Source organism: Ptychodera flava, chromosome 1, assembly GCF_041260155.1.
Source record: "Ptychodera flava strain L36383 chromosome 1, AS_Pfla_20210202, whole genome shotgun sequence".
In the NCBI taxonomy this organism is placed as follows: Eukaryota; Metazoa; Hemichordata; class Enteropneusta; family Ptychoderidae; genus Ptychodera; species Ptychodera flava.
Genome location: NC_091928.1, coordinates 10,851,892 through 10,871,465, shown reverse-complemented (window position 1 = coordinate 10,871,465; position 19,574 = coordinate 10,851,892). Strand labels below are relative to the sequence as shown.

Genomic DNA, 19,574 nt, shown 5'->3' with positions numbered 1-19,574 from the left:
ATGCCGTGGTTGATAGAACTTCAGGGAAGATCAGTCGCCCAACTTAGGGTGGAGAAAGAGGTTGAAATGATAAGTATTATAACAGTCACTTAGCTTTACACTGAACACGGGCGTATATTTAAGCAAAAAAGCACACCCAGCGACGGTATACCATGAAATTTGACCAGTTCACGACATATATGCACGAGCGATAGCGAGTGCATATATGAAGTGAAATGGTCAAAATCGAGTGGTATACCGTCGCTGGGTGTGATTTATTGCTATTATATCATAACAGTATATTGAAATTCTGGCGTGGAACGTCATAAACGGATTTTTGCTCAAGCTGAGTGCTCATGCGTATACCAGCCGTGGTATATTGCCAATATACCACGGTCCTTTTCGCGTTTCGACCAATCAGATCGCAGTATTTGCTCCATCAATATACTGGTATGATATAATATGTATTTATTCACTAAACGAACGCACACTGGATGATGGATAAATTGTTGCATAAATGAAATGTACATGTGGGAGTATGAACATCTGTTGGACAATGGGGACTGTTAGTGGTGGGGAGAGGGTACTACTGAGGTTGAACTGTTGTGGGGAATGGGTTGTGGTCAGCTGCACCTGACTAAGGGAACCGTCATTATTTACGGTCTTGGGGGTTGTAGGAATTTCATCGGAAACTCTAAAATTTCGACTAACCCACACCCCCTTGCCAACCATGATGAATTTGAGTAACCCCCCTCTCTAACTCAGAAATTTGACTGCCCCCTCCCTTAGAGGAGTTAAATACCAATACATGTATTTGTAAAAAATAAAAAATACAGCAATAATAAAGACCTTTCAGATCCTGATGTACCCTGCTAGATTATCATCGGTTATCTCCTGAAGGTTGAACAAAGTGACACCAACAAAATGAAACTCAAAGTGACAACAAAATACAGATATATTCGACAGCCAAACAAATTTTGTAAAGAACAATTCTCAGTTTGCCAGAGATTGAAGATCAAATAATATGCAGGAATGAAAAATCTGTGACCTTCTTGTGTCATTTCTTCAGCTGCCAGCTTCCAATGAATAGCCTGAACTCAATTAAAATATGATGTATATGATGAATTCACAACTGTCCAGTTTTGTGCTTGATCACTGAAAAATTTGAGTAATTGATGTGTGCAATGGTTCAGTCTGGTGCAATCTGAGAAGTGTTTCAATTTATTTTACTAGTAAACTATAGGAACACCCCAAGGAGGAGAGTATGAGAGGGGGTATGCCCCCTCTCGCATTGAAAATTTTGAGGAATTAATGTGTGCAATGGTGCAATTTGAGACGTGTTTTAATTTATTTATCACCAAAAATTGAGTAACTTCGTTCTTCCTCTGCACATTTTGAGCAACCCCCTTTGAAGTTTTCCATTTTTGCGTGACCCCCTCACTTTCCTCCGACCCACCAGGCCGTAAATAATGACGGCTCCCTAAATCTGGATTGTTGAATATTGTAGATCGTCAGATTATTTCGTTTTTGTCTTGATGTCATACTTTTGGAATATTCTTTCAGGATGGAATGATATTGGTTACAACAATGGAGTCGTCAAATCACCAACAATTGATGACCTTGCAAGTAGAGGGGTCACCTTCACACAATCCTACGCGCTTCCATCGTGTGCTCCGTACGTATTGTATTCGTCGCAATTACTTCCTGGGATGAAATTGAAATGTCATTTTGGCGTTCACTACAGAATTGAATTTAAATTCAATGCGCCTTCGAAATGTGTCCCATTTTTCTCTCTTAGATTTTGCTGTGGTCGTGATCCTACAACAGCGGTGATGATGACCATTGTATTTTTCTATCGGGCTTTGAGGATTTTCTTTGTTTTTTGCTTTTTGAGAGGATAATCATCAGCAATTTCCTTCCTCTCATTTTGTCACACATTCCTGCCGAATTCGACACTTAATCTACTTTCTCTCCGTCCTTTCAGTTCTAGGGCGTCACTAATGACAGGTTACTATGCCCACCGTATCGGCTTTCAGGTATGTATGTATGTATGTATGTATGTATGTATGTATGTATGTATGTATGTATGTATGTATGTATGTATGTATGTATGTATGTATGTATGTATGTATACGTATGTACGTACGTACGTACGTACGCACGCACGCACGCACGCACGCACGTATGTATGTATGTATGAATGCATGTATGCATGCATGCATACATGTATGTATGTATGTATCTATCTATCTATCTATCTATCTATCTATCTATCTATCTATCTATCTATCTATCTATCTATGTATGCATTACCTCGTTGAAAGGTTGCCTTAGTACAAGAATACGTTACATTGCATATTTAGCAAAAACTTTAAAGCAATTGTCTACATTGGTGTCAGGATCATTGTTCTTGAGAACTTGGTTTCAACAATACGTAACAAGTTATTCCGACCGTTTCGTCCTCAGCATCAAATTCCGTTGAAGAACAGGCCAACAGGTTTGCCTTTGCACTTCACCTTGCTGTCAGAGAAACTGAAAGAACAAGGCTACGCAACGTACATCGTCGGAAAGTAAGTTGTCCCGTCTCTTTCCAGAATCATCGCTCAAATAAACCTCCAGAGATTTCAATCAAATAGTTGACCCAGTAGGAGGCAACGTCATCTATGATGTTGTGTTTATTGTAAATATTTTTTATTCAAACTGCTTCATTTGATACAATGCAATTTTTTATGGTACGATCCTTTAATTTGACCTTGCTGCTGTTTTATTACAGTGTTTTATTATTTATTGTGACCTACTACTTATGACATTTAATTATCATCAATGTGGAGAGGTCGCAGTCAGAAATTGTAACAACTTTAGATGGGTTATTGAACCAATATTTTTTGTGATTGGGGATTTGGCCTGGCGGTTTTGTCTGTGGATTCTTCGCTGTGAGTTCGAACCCGATTGAGACCACCGTATTATTACGAAATGTTAAATGTACAGGGTAATTACAAACATGTGTCTGATTCAATAAAGGTCAAACTTGGCACGGTGCATAATGAGTTCAAGATATTTTTTCGTTTGTTTCATCGAACAATAGATGAATCGCTTTCCAGCTGCCGCATTGACATTTGTCATGAGATGAATATAAATGGATGAACTGATTATTTACAAATGTGTTGTAAGAATTAATTACCATAATTTAAATATGCATTAACTTTTTTCTTCGATATGTCTTGGAGGGCAATAATTTGTAAAGTTCACTTGCGATCACTATGACATGTGTCTTGGAGGGCAATAATTTGTAAAGTTCACTGGCGATCACTATGACATGTGTCTTTGAGGGCAATAATTTGTAAAGTTCACTGGCGATCACTATGACATGTGTCTTGGAGGGCAATAATTTGTAAAGTTCACTGGCGATCACTATGACATGTGTCTTGGAGGGCAATAATTTGTAAAGTTCACTGGCGATCACTATGACATGTGTCTTGGAGGGCAATAATTTAGTTCACTGGCGATCACTATGACATGTGTCTTGGAGGGCAATAATTTGTAAAGTTCACTGGCGATCACTATGACATGTGTCTTGGAGGGCAATAATTTGTAAAGTTCACTGGCGATCACTATGACATGTGTCTTGGAGGGCAATAATTTGTAAAGTTCACTGGCGATCACTATGACATGTGTCTTGGAGGGCAATAATTTGTAAAGTTCACTGGCGATCACTATGACATGTGTCTTGGAGGGCAATAATTTGTAAAGTTCACTGGCGATCACTATGACATGTGTCTTGGAGGGCAATAATTTGTAAAGTTCACTGGCGATCACTATGACATGTGTCTTGGAGGGCAATTATTAGTTAAGTTCACTGGCGATCACTATGACATGTGTCTTTGAGGGCAATAATTTGTAAAGTTCACTGGCGATCACTATGACATGTGTCTTGGAGGGCAATAATTTGTAAAGTTCACTGGCGATCACTATGACATGTGTCTTGGAGGGCAATAATTTGTAAAGTTCACTGGCGATCACTATGACATGTGTCTTTGAGGGCAATAATTTGTAAAGTTCACTGGCGATCACTATGACATGTGTCTTGGAGGGCAATAATTTGTAAAGTTCACTGGCAATCACTATGACATGTTTGACACTAGACTGTCCATACAGCTCAAGCCTTAATCCTGTATTTTGTATTTCAAGAAACGTTATTACAGACCTTTTTGATAGTTTGTAGTTATCATTATGGTGACCATTTCTATCACGTTTGTAGTAGACGTGTGATAAAAAATGCTTGGAAAATGTGCTCTTTCTAATACTCAGCAGCATTGTGTTGGACATAATATAGCTCTCAATTTGCAAACAACTGTCAACTATACCCATACTAAATACTTACACATTGATACTTATGACATGTAATTACCACCAACGACTTTGTTGTCGAAGGTTATTTTCCTTTCTGTTATTTTAAGCAAATTATTCAAATCTACACGTAACCATTCAAAATATAATTGGGCCTTTGTTCATATTTTGCCATGTTTTCACCATAGTTTTGTAGCCTTTTTGGGAAAACATCGTATTCTCATCACAGAGTTTTATTTTGTTTTCCCGTTTAATGATCCCGTCCTCCTACAGTCTGATAGTCCACCATTGACACTCCCCCAGTCTGATGGTCCACCTTTGGCCCTCCCCAAGTCTAATGGTCCACCCTTGACCCACTTTTCGTTCTCCAGATGGCATCTTGGTCACTGCAAGGAAGAGTACACGCCGAACAGACGGGGTTTTGATCATTTCTATGGATTCTACCGCGCAGGCGAAGACCATTTCAGGCACACAGGCAGTAAGCTTTGTTTCGGAGACTGTCAAACACTAATCGCTACTGTGATATTATCACAACCACAACTGTTAATGCAAAGTATAGTGACGTTTATATTGTACTCATAGCCACCAAGGACAAATAATTATGAAACAGTTCACATTCAGCATTGTCATCGTCATGGAAGTGAGCATCACCATAGACAACAGGGTACTGCAGTCATTATCAGTAAGGATTGTATGATGAAGAATGTTTAATACTTTACATTTATTGATCATACTCACAACTTCTCGACGTATAATGTCTGCAGTACGCAGTGCAAAGACCTTTCTGTCATCGTCATGACGGTGATGGGCATCACCACAGACCTTGCTGTCATCGTCATGGCAGTGATAAGCATCACCACAGACCTTGCTATCATCGTCATGGCAGTGATAAGCATCACCACAGACCTTGCTGTCATCGTCATGGCAGTGATAAGCATCCCCACAGACCTTGCTGTCATCGTCATGGCAGTGATAAGCATCACCACAGACCTTGCTGTCATCGTCATGGCAGTGATAAGCATCCCCACAGACCTTGCTGTCATCGTCATGGCAGTGATAAGCATCACCACAGACCTTGCTGTCATCGTCATGGCCGTGACAATCATCACCACAGACCCTGTTGTCATCGTCATGGCAGTGACAATATCACCACAGACCCTGTTGTCATTGTCATCAAATTTTGGATTATATATCAGTATTTCATCGTTGATAAGCACAAACATTGTTAAATTAATCACTCGTTATTGTTCAAATTTTTAGGAAACGGATATTTAGACTTAAGAAAAGACTTTACGCCTGATTGGAGTCAAGATGGTGTGTATTCATCGGTATGTAATCTCAGCTGTTTGTTTTTATAGTCCAGCAAGTGGTTAAAGTGTTCGAAGTAAAGAGTTATTCCTCAGAACTCGTACTCGTTTTTTATGTTATTTAAAACACTGCTTGAAACGCCTTAAAAATGTGATTTCTGCAAAATACTTGGTAATTCTGACCGTTGCCGTACTTTTTGTAGTTGTTGCTATCAGTATCCTTTCAGTAAATTACACATACAGAATTTACTTGTAGTATTAATCTAGCTCTCAAAGTTCGCCCTTTAAGCGGTTTCGATTTTTAATTAATTCCTTCAGTCCCTTTTCGTTTACTTTTCACATTATCAGCCCCCTACTGTTCAAACTCAGCACTCAGATATGCCTAACCTATTTCATTCAATCTTGGTACAAGGAGAGAGTATCAGTACTATGATATTTATATTCACGTCAATTTACATGTATTTTATGATACCATGAAGGCTGCGCTCACAAATAAAAGTTTGGAGTCTGGAGGAATCGGGGTTGAATATTTTTTCAGACCCCCTCAGTAGCCTCAAATATTTTCAAGCCACCCCACCCCCATCTATATGATTAAACTTTTTCAAGTCCCTCTCCCCAAATTATCCTACATCCGCATACTTATCAGGGATGCATACAATGAAAAAATAAACATTTATTGGGCAGTTCTACTCGAAGTGTTCGATACTACCTGTCATTAGCAGTTTATAAAGCCATATTCCTATGAGGCAAGTTCTTAAATTGATTCATTTTTAAACACATCAGTGGATTATTTGGATATAAGTCTACGCCAACTTGAATCAATCCAACTCTGGCCACGTCAATGGCACCTGCTTAAGAGCACACAAAATGACGATCGTGAGAGAGTATGCAAATTATGAATTCCTGGCTACATTTTGCCAAGTTGTCATAGTGAAAAACTGACCATAGTGACCTACCAAAACTATTTTTCAACAGTACGAGACATAGATGACTTAGATGCTGCTCAAAATTGACATAACTGGAAGGTTAAAATATTCCGTAAAATAAGCGTTTTAATCTATAAAAGTTGGGTGTAATAATGGCAAATTTGGTAGAAAATAAATAATTCCATTCAGTCACACATTTTTTTCCTTAGTCTTTACTATTTAAAGTTTTACTTTTGTGTTATTTTGCGATTAGAATGTGAAAATTTAGAAATCAAGCATGGTGACCCCATCTTTTTTCTTTAATATTTGATTATTCTCATATGCAAGAATTCAAAAATCCCTGATGACTTTCAAGTCTCCTGGTCTTCCATGTGCTGCTCTCAAGTCCGATATTATGTACAAGTATATTTCACTGTCATGAGCGTCATTTGACCCAAACTCTTCTTCAACTACATCAGAGTCAGAGCTATCTCTATCACTGCCGATATGCAGTGACAGTGACACTGCAATAACAAGTCAGTAGCTGTATTAAGTTGTATTATTTTGATAATATTTTTGTTCATGTAACAAGACTATGTTCTGTTCTACTCCCTATAGCATGTTGAGCTGTCTAGTATTCAGCTTGCCAGCACAGCCTGTGTATGTGTACTGTGCATTGACATTGGATCATTGACTAATGACTTTCAGTCTGGACTCTAATTCAATTATCATCAAAGTCATATTTATATGCCGGCTTTGTCGACAATTGTGTGTTTCAGCATACTGTAGGGAGACAATAAGAAACTGTATTCGATATACTCCATAGAAATATTGAAATAATATCAACAGTTGCAGCTTCTGCTCCTTTACTAGGCCCACTTGTTTGGGTTTTTTAAAGAAAAATCATACATGTTTGGAGTTTTCGAGATAAAAAGTCAGGAAATGTGACAAAGTGGTTCTAGATTTTGCTGAATCATAACTAGCATTATAACAACTTGATGACATTAAATTATTTTATTCATTACCTGACAAACCTTGGAATTGCAAAATGTAAAGGTAAAAGGAAACTAACAATTTTTCAGCCCGCCCTCCTAGGCAGGGCGAAACTCTTAAGTCTCCCCCTCCACGACCCCCAAAAAATTTGAATCCCCTCGGCGTTTTTTGTTAATGCAGCCTAACTGTCATCAGTTGACGAATTTGTTGCTATGTCTTCATGTTCAGCCATTACGCACCCATGCCTAAACATATTTCATTTGAAGTTGGTATTCGGACGATATACAGTGGCACACAATTTGTGTCTCAAAGTAATGCAATATGCCGCGTTTGCGGACATTTTTTAATTTACGTCCAGCGCCCATGCTCCTAAGAGTCTGAACCAACTCCATTCGATTTGGTACATGTCAAATGCTGTCAGGTGTTCATCTTCACGTCAACTTGTGTCACGATAGAATCCAATATGACCGCCGATTAACAATTTTGTTGTTTAACCCATCTTGGGAACCATTACTTAAACATGCATGAGCACGTGCCATTAAAACTTTACGCAAGGTCAACATACTAAAGTGTATCAATCTGCGTCAGCTTGTGTCACAATATGATCAAACATGACTGTTTTGGCGGTCATTGTATCATTAAGTTTTTGTCTGTTTCATGTCTGTATAGAACATTTCAATCTTAACAAAAGGACAATGTACTATAATGTAGACATGTAAATCAATTTTTAATTGCACCAATCACAGGAGAGAAGTGCTTCAATCTAAACAGGGATCATCAGCTCCCGAAAACAGCTGACGCAGCAGAGACTACACCATCGACGATGATTTGTTCTTTCTGTTTTCGTAATGTTGTAATTTTGTCTATGGCACAGCCGTGTTTGGTTGATCAATTAATGTTTAATCTTCCCTGTAAGCTGGCGGGGAAGAACAATGAACATGACGTCACATTTCTTTTTTATGATTTTCATGCTTTTAACTTGATACTAGATACTGTTATTTCGATAACATGTGGTCAACTTTGCGATCGATCAAACATTTTCTTAAAACATTTTCAATGGACGAAAAAGTCACCTCACTATTAGACGCCCATTTTAGTCAGCTTCTAATTCATTTATTTTAGCTAGCCGTGGTACATTCTATTTTAGCTCGACGAGTCCATGCATTAGTTGATTGGGAAATACAAAGGTTGGTATATAAATAAAGGGTAATAAAACAATGTCACTGTCATATCGGCGGTTTATGAAGAGTTCCATAAGAAGCCTCGAAATGTGTGCATTAAAATACAGCAAAATATCATGGCTATCTTTATCTTCGAGCTCTGTCGTTTTGTCATTTCGCTCTTTTTTAGCATTCTTTACTGGTTTATTGATTGATTAATTGATTAACTGATTAATTGATCGACCTTTTGATAGACTGACCACCTATTTGACTTATAGCTTGATATATGGCGGGTGTCACATGCGGGGCAGGATTCGCTTACTATTTTCAAAACACCTGACATCACTTCTTGGTCTTTTGGCCAGAGGTCCATATATTTTTCTTTCATGAATTTGACTTTTTAGTGTCTACCGGTGATTATCTGTCTGTTCTGTGCTGTTTTGAGTCTGTGTTTATCACTTTTGTATTACGATTTTGACCTAGTTATCGGATTATAGATGGGTATGATTGCGATTCTTTGACGGCATAAAGTCATTCAAAATGAAACCAGAACTGACCTTGAAATGTACAAGTTGTACTCTCTCTCTCTCTCTCTCTTCTCTCTCTCTCCTCTCTCTCTCTCTCTCTCTCTCTCTCTCTCTCTCTCTCTCTCTCTCTCTCTCTCATGTATATATGTAAACCATGTAAGGAAACTTTGTTTAACGTTCTTTTATATCACATCATCGCCATTGTAGCGAGCGAGCAGGACTAGTCGCAAGAACTTACAATCAGGTAGTACATAACATTTTGTCTCATTGGTGTGATATAATCTCTTTTGCACAACTCTAATTCTGTGTATTTTAATCACAGTATTTATTTAGCAACAAGGTCATCAAGTATGTGAAGAATCATGACAAGAGGACTCCGATGTTTATGTATTTTGCATTGCAAAGTGTACACGGACCACCTGAGGTAGGGTGTCAAATTCAGCACAAGGTGTCATTCCCTGAAAGTTACTTGGACTGGGGAAAGTTTCCCGCAAAATTCGAAAGTGATGAGTCCTGTAAAATAGACGATTATTTCACATATGGTACAACCCTGCACTGATGACAAGACAATCACGTAAAACAAAATACAAAGTAGCTATAAAGCAAGTACGTGCAGGATAAAGGGAAAAACGAAGTAAGAGTACATAAAAGCATAGAGACTTCCTAATTATCAATTGGAAGGAATATTTTTTTCGTGTTCTTGACATCAGTCCGACAAAAGGGGTAACACATGGACATGGAGGTAGCATACACTATGCTATCTCTAAGGTCTGACTGGCATTTGTAACGTATTTTGCCCGGAGTGCGTAAGAATGTAATGGCGAAATGTATGGATACAGCCAGGTCTGGGGAAATCAGCAGCACCAAAATACCAGCCAAAATCGAAATGCATTGTGTTTCCACCGAGTTCGGGTTCAGACGAGGGGATGAGTTGACATGGCTCGAGACTGCAAATCTCAAGGCTTTAACGATTTTAATCATCATACCCGCAAAACGGAGAGCATTCCTTGTTTACATTTTTACTCCTTTAACTAGGCACCGCAAAAGTATCTTGACATGTATTCGCACATCAACGACACAGGACGAAGAATTAAGCTAGGTAGGTTTAGGAAGATACACTCATAATGACGCCTTCTACAGCTTCTACGCCTTCTTCTGCTTCTGCCTGTCTCTTGGTCTATTGATCTAGGTCTGCCTATCTATTCAGATTCGTCTATCTATCCATGACTCTCTGTGCCTCTACACCAATCCTATTCATTCATCTTGCCTTTTTGTTTGTTTGTTTGTCTGCTTATCTGTCGGTCCGTCTGTATGTCTGTCTGTCTGTCTGTTTATCCCTGTGGTTGTTTTTTCGTCCACATATGTGTCCATTCATCTAATTATAAATCCCTGTGACTGTACATCACATAGAAGCAAAACGGCAATATTATAAAACATCTATCTAACGTGCAGATGTAGTACCGATAACTTTTTGAGACCGTTTAGAGCAATGACACTTTGATTTGCGTTACTTAAAAGTTATTTGCTGTTGTATTATTAATATCGTTTCAGCCATGGTTACAGCCATGGACGACGCAGTCGCTGCCGTGGTTGAAGCTTTCAAGGAATATGGATTCTGGGAGGACACATTACTCATATTTATGTCAGACGTAAGTGACAATGTCATTTCAAAACAAGAGACTAACGTTGGACAGACAGGCAGTTTGACAAACAGAAGAGGGGCAATAGCAGGGAGTCGCATGTAATACAGGTAGAAAGACAAAGGAACCGTTGACGAAACTCTCATTACAGAGACCGACACAAAGGCACTGCCACCCGGGCTGCCATCCAGCGGATGTCGTTGAGTTCGAAGGACAGGAACACTGTTGACATACACAGGTTTTACCGACAGACAGGGACAGGAAGCAAGAAAGCAAAAGGAGAATTACAGTGTTCGCGGGATATTCAACTATTGGGCGCAAATGTTTAGCTATTTTAGCTCCATGGTTTAGGTAGCGCTCTACCATAGAACAATTTAAAACCTTTTACTGGTTCTGTATCTTAGCATGAATTTGTATTTCAGAATGGTGGACCGGTGAACGCTGACAACGCTGGCAGTAACTGGCCTCTACGTGGTTCTAAACATACACTGTGGGAAGGCGGTACTAGGGTTGTTACCCTTGTTCATGGTAAAATGTTGGAGAAAACAGGTTACGAAAATGACCAGTAAGTTTCTAAACAGTGTATGTTACAGTAATTTACAGATGCAATGATTTAACATGCTCATTATCTCCATTGTTTAACAGTTCATATATGAACACCTTGTCTTTTCTTGTACTCAGCCTAATTAATATTGCCAGCAATTTAAATTCACTAAAGGCCGTACAAAAGAGTATTTTGACCATTTCTAACGTTTTCCAAAAAAACCGATACGATGCCTTTAGGGAGCGTCCAATTATTATGGTCGGAATGGGCCGGCAAATTCTTCCTCTGCATCAGTCAAAATAAGTTAAACCCTCCCGTTGCCCCCCCCCAAGATATTGATGAACCCCTTTTAAGATGACAAAATTTCATGCCCTCTCCCCCCCCCTTTTGCTTGAGTAAGTATTGATCCAATTTTTAATGATAACACAGGCCATTACCGGTGCAGAGATACAATATAACATCAGTGGAAAACATATTTTTCCAAGATCCTTCTCTTCTCTAAGAATTTGTAAACATTGTCAATGTGTCTCGGGAGGTTCAAACAGTTCTTCATCACTTATGCTGCTGCCAGTTTCATCGATTACAACGTCGTCCTCTTCCTCGGCAAAAAGCTCTGAGTCTAATACGTCGCTGTCACTGCCACTGTCTATATTCTGAACAGTTTCCAAATAATTTATGATCTCTCTCTCTTTCTCTAAGTTTACATGTTTTCGTGTTCTTCCCTCATATCACAAAAATGCCAACATATAAGGTCATGGAGGGATCAAACAGCCGATTTACAGGCCTAGTAGCTACCTACCGCTCATAGGGTAAGGTAAAACAAAGTTAGCTACGGTAAAAGTGCTTGATCAAGGACATATATAGTATATACACATATATATTATATTTATTATAATACAAAGGTATATTTAGGTATTTCTTTCTAATTGCTAATTGACATAAAAAGAAAGTCATTCACACTTTTCATTTATATTCTAGCCTTTGTGTTTATTTATGCAGATACGTTTTGTGCATGTAACCTTTCAATGTAAGCCAGAGTTCCATTTAACACCTAGCTTGCACCTAATCATTGCCTTACCTCTGCCAAAGGCTGATAGGAATTGTTCATTGTCCTCAGCGTGCTCAATTTACAAGAAGACAAGCCTGTACAGAGTTTCAAAGACAAGATGTTCATGTGACAGATAAAACATATACTGTTAGTCAGATTAACAGTGAAATTACTTCAGAGAATGAAATCATGCAGCAAATCATTTTTATTTCCCAAAATATCTTTGAACACTGAAGCTGCTTTTTGACGGGATGGATACTTATGAAATCAAGCGATCCCCCTCTGTGTTGTTTGAACAAAACATGCCCCCCCCCCCTTTGCAGTTTTCGAACTTAAGGTGACCCTCCTTGAATTTTGCCGGCCAACCCCGGCCGTAAAAACTGAACGCTCCCTTAAAGCGTATTCCTGGTGCATATATTAAAGCCATCGGGTGCTTGGAGTGACCATGTGGTATACGTAGAAAAATTCGAAGGCACGACACGGCTTTACTCTTCGGACCGAGAACTCCACGTAGTATGACCATCACGGTTGAAAATTCTAGCTGAACTGACAAGAGCAGGCCTAAACGGCACAAGCAGCTGTTAGAGTTTAACTAAAACTGCACAAATCACATTCATTTTCATCTCTGTTAATGCGAACACAGTTAGCAATTGTTAAGGTAGAATGCGCCTCAGGGACAGGTATTTGTACTGTAAAACTTTTACAATTGTGTTTTGTTGTAACACTCCTGGTCAGCGTTGGAAACTACCGCCCGTCCTCCCGTCCGAGACGGGTAACTTTTCAGTCGGACGGGAGGAAAATTGTACTTCCGCGTCCGTGTGTCGGGCTCTCAATAGTAGCCCATACGGCATACCCAGTAATCTCATCGATCAGCTGCTTCTAGATGTTGTGTAAAATAAACGAAATGTAGTAGCGTCCGGCTTCGACGCGCTTAATAAGCTACTGAAACTGTGCAACTGTGCACAGTCGCTCGAGAGCTATTCAGCGCTGGGACTATTCGCCCCATAGACGAGTGTACATAAGCGAGAGGTTGTTTCTCGCTTATGTACTCGTCTAGGGGCGAATAGCCCCGGAGCTGAATAGCTCTCGAGCGACTGTGAACTGTGTGACGCCGGAACGAAATGCAAGCGAGACATGTAAACACGGGTAAACAGGAAGTCGTTCATACTAGTAAATCTCACACTAAGCGAGATTTGGGCGATATCAGCCAGTGCTATAAATATAAAGATATAAAGGAAAGATATAAAGATATAAAGGATAAAAAGGATAATGAGGGCAACTCCACACATCGGCTCCACCAAGATTGCTTAGTATTTAACTATATGGTGAATAAAAGGATCATTGCATTTATTTTGTGTGGAATACATGGCCAGACACCGGTGAATCGATAGTGCTTTGACCCTAGTCATGTGATCTGGGTCCTCGGTAAACCGGTTTGTTGATTGAGTGATTCGTCTTAACGGTGTTTCGGAACCAAAAATGGGGTTCCTTCATCAGTCGCTCTCTTGTTTTGTATCCCTTTCGCTTGGTTGTGTGATAAAGTCATCTTCGTCCTCGAAGAGGAGAAGCCAGATTCGTTATTGAGAGAGTTAGCCACTATTGACTGACTCTATAGTGAGCGATCCGGTGTGTGGTGTCATATTATAATTAACATACATGACCAAGCATCGACCGGAGTTTCTGGACGCTTATAAGGATTTTTGTTTTAGGGCATATTATGAGCGTTGCTAGCGCTCGTTATGTTAACAGTAAATGTTGTACTAATCTGTCAACGATTAGTTGTTTTAGGCATTTAAATCGATATTATCCGAACTTTTAGTTTTGTGTCAATTTTTCGTGGACTTTGTAGCCTAATAGATTTCGGGTCGATATTAGTGCCTGCTTCCGGTGTTTGAAAAGCATGTTGTGAAGGGCTGCTTCGAGAAATAAATCTTGTTTCTCTGTGTTTAGCCATTCCCAGGTTTCATGGTTTCGTTAACAATATTTGCTGTAAACGGCCTTTGAAATCGGTTTGGTCTGAGGAGAGTATTGGTTTATTTAATTCATGCCGCCAACTTTGATTACTTATATGGCAGCTCTCTCAGTTTTTGATTTTCTTTGCCAGATGATGTTTTCTGTATTGCTCGGCAATCTTTTCAGTTTGGTTGATTGTAGTACCAATTCGATGACAGATTGCATCTTGGTTTTATACGATAAAGTGGCATAAAATGGAGACAAATTTTAAAAAAATTGTTTCCCCGTTGTTAAAACCGCTATCGTGAAACCTTTTAACTGTTTGAGCGATATGGGCAAAGTGTGTTTGAATTAACTAATTTATTAATCAGGGTGTTATCAGCATTGTTATTGTAGAAATTTGTATTCAAGTCCGGATTAGAATTCATTCAAAACAGTGGAATTCAGAACAGTTTGTTTGTAAGATCACAGTTAATACTCATGTTGAAAATAAAGTTGTTTACAGTTTGAAGTACATAATGGTTTTGTGTTTTTTGAATGAATGGATTTGTCAAAAATTCAGGACAGGCAACTTTCTGGCAGGACAGGCAAGTTTTGAAAGTTACCAGTCCTGATGTCTGGCAAATATTTTGGCCAGTTTCCAACACTGCTCCTGGTGGCTTATTTTGAAGCTCTCGGAGTAAGTAAAGTCGTCACTTAGTATTTTGATAATTGGGAATTGTATTTCCCCTATAGAGATAACACAGGGATTGCGAATATTTTGAATTTCAATGTCGGTAAATATTGGGTAATTTGTTTCTCTTACCCCCCCCCCCCATCTCCCTATATTTATTCGTGATTTTGAAAATATGGCCAGAGGAATATTTGAGCAAAGGTTTAAGTCTTTCATTTTCGAGGCGCGAACTACTTTATTACTACTACAGTAACTGTTCTCTATGTTTTCGCTTTAATCGTAATTTCACGTACTTCACATACCTAACGCACACACTTGGTCCTTTCTTGTTCTTTTAAATTACGCTGGGAGAAAAATAGTAAATTTGTAGAGCTTATTCAGTGTCTCAAGCGAGACGTTTTCACAAAGTGATCCTGATAATTCTACAGACAAGGCGATTTCCAAATGTAGACAGAATGCAATGATCGGTTTTGGTGGTTAAGTTTGCAGTCTGTAGGGTGAACAATTTCAACTATTTAAAATTATGACATAACGATTGTAAAAGTGAAGCATCGAACAGTGTACGTTCTTCTACAAGCGTGGGTTTTATCGACACGTTTGTGGTCTGTAGACAATACATGTACATTGTAAAGTTTAATATCATGAGAACATTGACTTCATTTATCTTCTAGGTTAATTCACATCGTAGACTGGTATCCTACAATAGTCAACTTGGTTGGCGGTGAAACAGGTAAGCAATCCTGTTAATGGGACAGTTTAGGTATGTGTTATTAAGTAGTACTCTCCGTGACAACGTGTGTACTTTCTTGGTTACTGCACATATAACTCCTCATAAAATCTATCTTTACGGCGGCGATTGTCAACGGGAACTTACTGGGAAAATCACAATGTCGATAATATTGACAACTGGCCACTGTTGGTCAGAGATGGATCGTTTCTGTACGACGCGCATTTTTATAATATCGTTCGCTGGTCGTCGTATGCACCAGGCTGCAACACATCAAAGTGGGGCAGTATCCTCATTATTCAGGACTTCAAAAGTGTCATTGACATTGGCTACCTCAATGCTGTAACTTTTCTATGCATTTTCAGCATTTTTGTGCTGCTAGTGCAAGACAGTCTTTTGTTCTACGCTATGCACTGCAAGATCCGAGGTGCAAACTTCTTATAGACTCCCCTCTCGCTACGTATTTAAGTGTTGCGAGTGTAGCGAAGGCTAGGAAAAGAAGTCAATACAGCGAAATGTATCAATGCGCAGTGTGTTTAAGTCGAGACTATTTTCACATATAGTATCTGGTACATAAACAAACACTCCTAACACATTAAGCTTTCAATTGTTGTGTTAATTTAGCTTCGCTACACTTCGCTACACTTGTTCTCATTTGCATTCAACTTTGCAACTCTTTTCTTGCAATAGATATTCTACGCCCGAAGTCATGGCAAAATGCACTACGTTTGTAGTTTCCGGCTTTATACATGAAACTGAATAATTATTGATAACATTAAAATTGCATATTGTACCGTCGACCGTAGGGACTTTGATTGTTTCCATCAGTAATGTTTGGAAGACCTATGTTGGAAAAACTTATCAGAAGTTACAGCTACTTTCCTTTTTAACTGTAAGTGTAAATTATTCACACTTAGCACCTGGATATCACATTTATTATTAAAAAGTTATCGTGAGACCTAGCAAGTACGAAAAGAGATTACGCTGGTGGGTGAATTTATTGATAATACAGCAACATAAATGTGGACAAGACTTCTCATTGACTGACAGCATGTCAATCTACGTCACTGCTTTTTACCGTGATGGTATGCACACTTACAGACGTAAATTCGTGAAAACCTTGTATAATTAATTGTACATCAGAGGCAACCTCCAATCATTAGGGTTTGACTTCCTCCAACAAAAATAACAACGTAAAAGAGGCATTCCTGGCCGCATGTAGAAGAATACTTGACCAAAGCTCAACAGAAGATGAGCATCGTTTTATCATAAACCCTAGAGCGAGGGATGGAGAACAGCAGCATACCTTTAAAGCAACGTTTATTGTTATCCCTCTTAATCAATAATATACACAATAAGCTACAAATAAGCATCGGCCCGTTCGTATCCAGTTTGTAGTAGTTTAAATGATGTTCGTGTAAATTTCAATTAAAAATTACCATAAACATCATTTGAAGGTTGTATGCGCCTCGAAAGTGAAATACTTCAACTTTTGCTCAAAATATTCCCCGATGAAATTACTGTCACCAAAAATCAAGAATAAAAGTCAGGGGTCACCGTGCAAAGTTTGGTGCCATAGGAACAAATTAACTAACATTTGACGATATATGAAATTCAAAATGGCTGCAATCCCCGTGTTAACTTTGTAATATTACCAGATTTTAAAAGTGGCGGGAAATCAAAATAACGGTTTAAATTCAAATTTAACTGTCCATTTTTTCAATAGTAAAGGACTATATCCTTTTAATTGTAGAATTTATAGAAACCCAGAGAAAACAGAAAGCCTTTTACAGGTCAACAAATTTTAAGAGTTACAGCTACAGGGGCTTTAAAAAAAGAAAAGTAATGCAAAATAACTTTGTAAAGGTATATTTGCTTAACTTATTGGTAGATGTAACAGTGCTGCAATATATTTTTTATTATTTTCCTGTAATAATCGAATTTTGACAGTGATGATTCAGCAAAAACTAAATGACCGAAACCCAAAATACACAAGTGGGTGTTTTTCGTAACCCTTGTTCGTTTGTCGGCTACCTCTTACATATTTATCAACTTTTGTTAATGGACGTGAGTGAAGAAACATTATACAATCTTACTTTATGTAATCTTCTCTCTCGTTTGTTTTCAAGATCCAGATATGGACGGTCTCGACGTTTGGAATACCATATCTAAAGGTGACCCTTCACCTCGTACTGAATTTGTTTACAATTTCGATCACATGGAAACAATTCCCGCTCGGGCTATCAGGTAAGGGGTTTGCAGTAAGCTTTGCCAACCGATGCCTACAAGTGACACACCTTTTAACGATAAAACTTCAGCACAACACTGTAACCCTATTTCCCTTTCACCAGTTTGGACGAGGCCCAGGGTTCTATCGTTGTATATAATGTCAGTCCAATATGCAATACTATCCCAATATGTAATATTAACCCAAATGTTACTGTAGGAGTTTATCCGGTTGGTAATTGTCTTGCGATTAACTGTCTAAGAACCCACCGCAATTAATTCCAATTCAATCTTGACGTAACTTAAAGGGACATTCCTAAATGCCTGGCTCTCGCATTCTTTCTTCTTGTCATTGAGTATTAACATGCTGTAAGTCCTATGTTTTCAACTGAAATTGTTATCCAGTCGGTCAATTTGCTTTTAGGTAAATCTGATAAATAACCTTCCCATTTAAACTGTACTGCAGTGTATTGGGAACATTCTGAGAAGACTAAAAATACTGTCTCTTCGTCATCGTGCTGTTAAAAGACTTATAAAAAATCAATTCCTCCCCATTTCTTACTTTCGTGCCCCTGCTTATCACTCTCAATATCAATATCATAATGGACACGATTTCTCATTTTAATTTTGATCTTTCATACAGTAACTCTGAAACTTTAACAGTATAGTTTCTTGCATGCAGTTTTTCAATTGATACCATGAACAAACCCATCCGACAAAGGTGTCCTCAAAATCCTAGCGTACAAAAGACGTGAGAACATTATTCTGCAATGCAAGTATTGCTAATCGCTGCTGATTACTGAATTGTCTGTGTTACTTTGCAGGGTAGGCGATTACAAACTTATACATGGAAAAGCTGGCAGTCCAAGTAAGCATAAAATACACCATTTAATAAAGTACGAATATTTCAAAATAATTGTGTCAGTACAATTCATGCCAACTCGTGTACATGGAAGACCCTGATGTCATTGGACCATGTTAGTTTTCCACCATAGTATTGGATTTACAACGAATGAAACAGAACATTGCAAAAACCAGATATGAACTGAATATGCTCACGTGTTTAACAACAGGTTATTAATATTGTACTCTTCACAGAACAATAAGATATCTGTTATATCACTATATGTAGCATATTTTATCAACTTCGCACAGTACTCTCAGAGTTTAATCACTGATTAGAAAACTTTACTTAATATGCAAATGAGCTATTCATTAACTTGACACTGCTAAAGGCTTCATGGGACAATTAGATATCCATCAGATCAACATTTGTAGCACGTTTCATTTAATTTAATGCAGTAATTTTAGAGTAATATCACTAATTACAAAGTTCATTAAATATGCAAATGAACCTTAGTTAACTTGACACTGTTCAATGTTTCATAGCACAATTAGATATTTATCAGATCAATATCTGTAGCAGGTTTCACCCTATTGGGTGCTGTAATGTCAGAGTTATATACCTAATTACAAAGTTCATTAAATATTCAAATGCACCCTTAATTAACTTCACACCACTGAATGCTTGACACAACAGTTAGA

The 19,574-nt window shown here is 38.4% G+C and overlaps 1 pseudogene; it reads left to right on the top strand.

Moving 5' to 3' along the window:
* On the top strand, positions 1-18,054 carry LOC139142852 (arylsulfatase B-like; annotated as a pseudogene).
* The last annotated feature ends 1,520 nt before the right edge of the window (positions 18,055-19,574 follow it).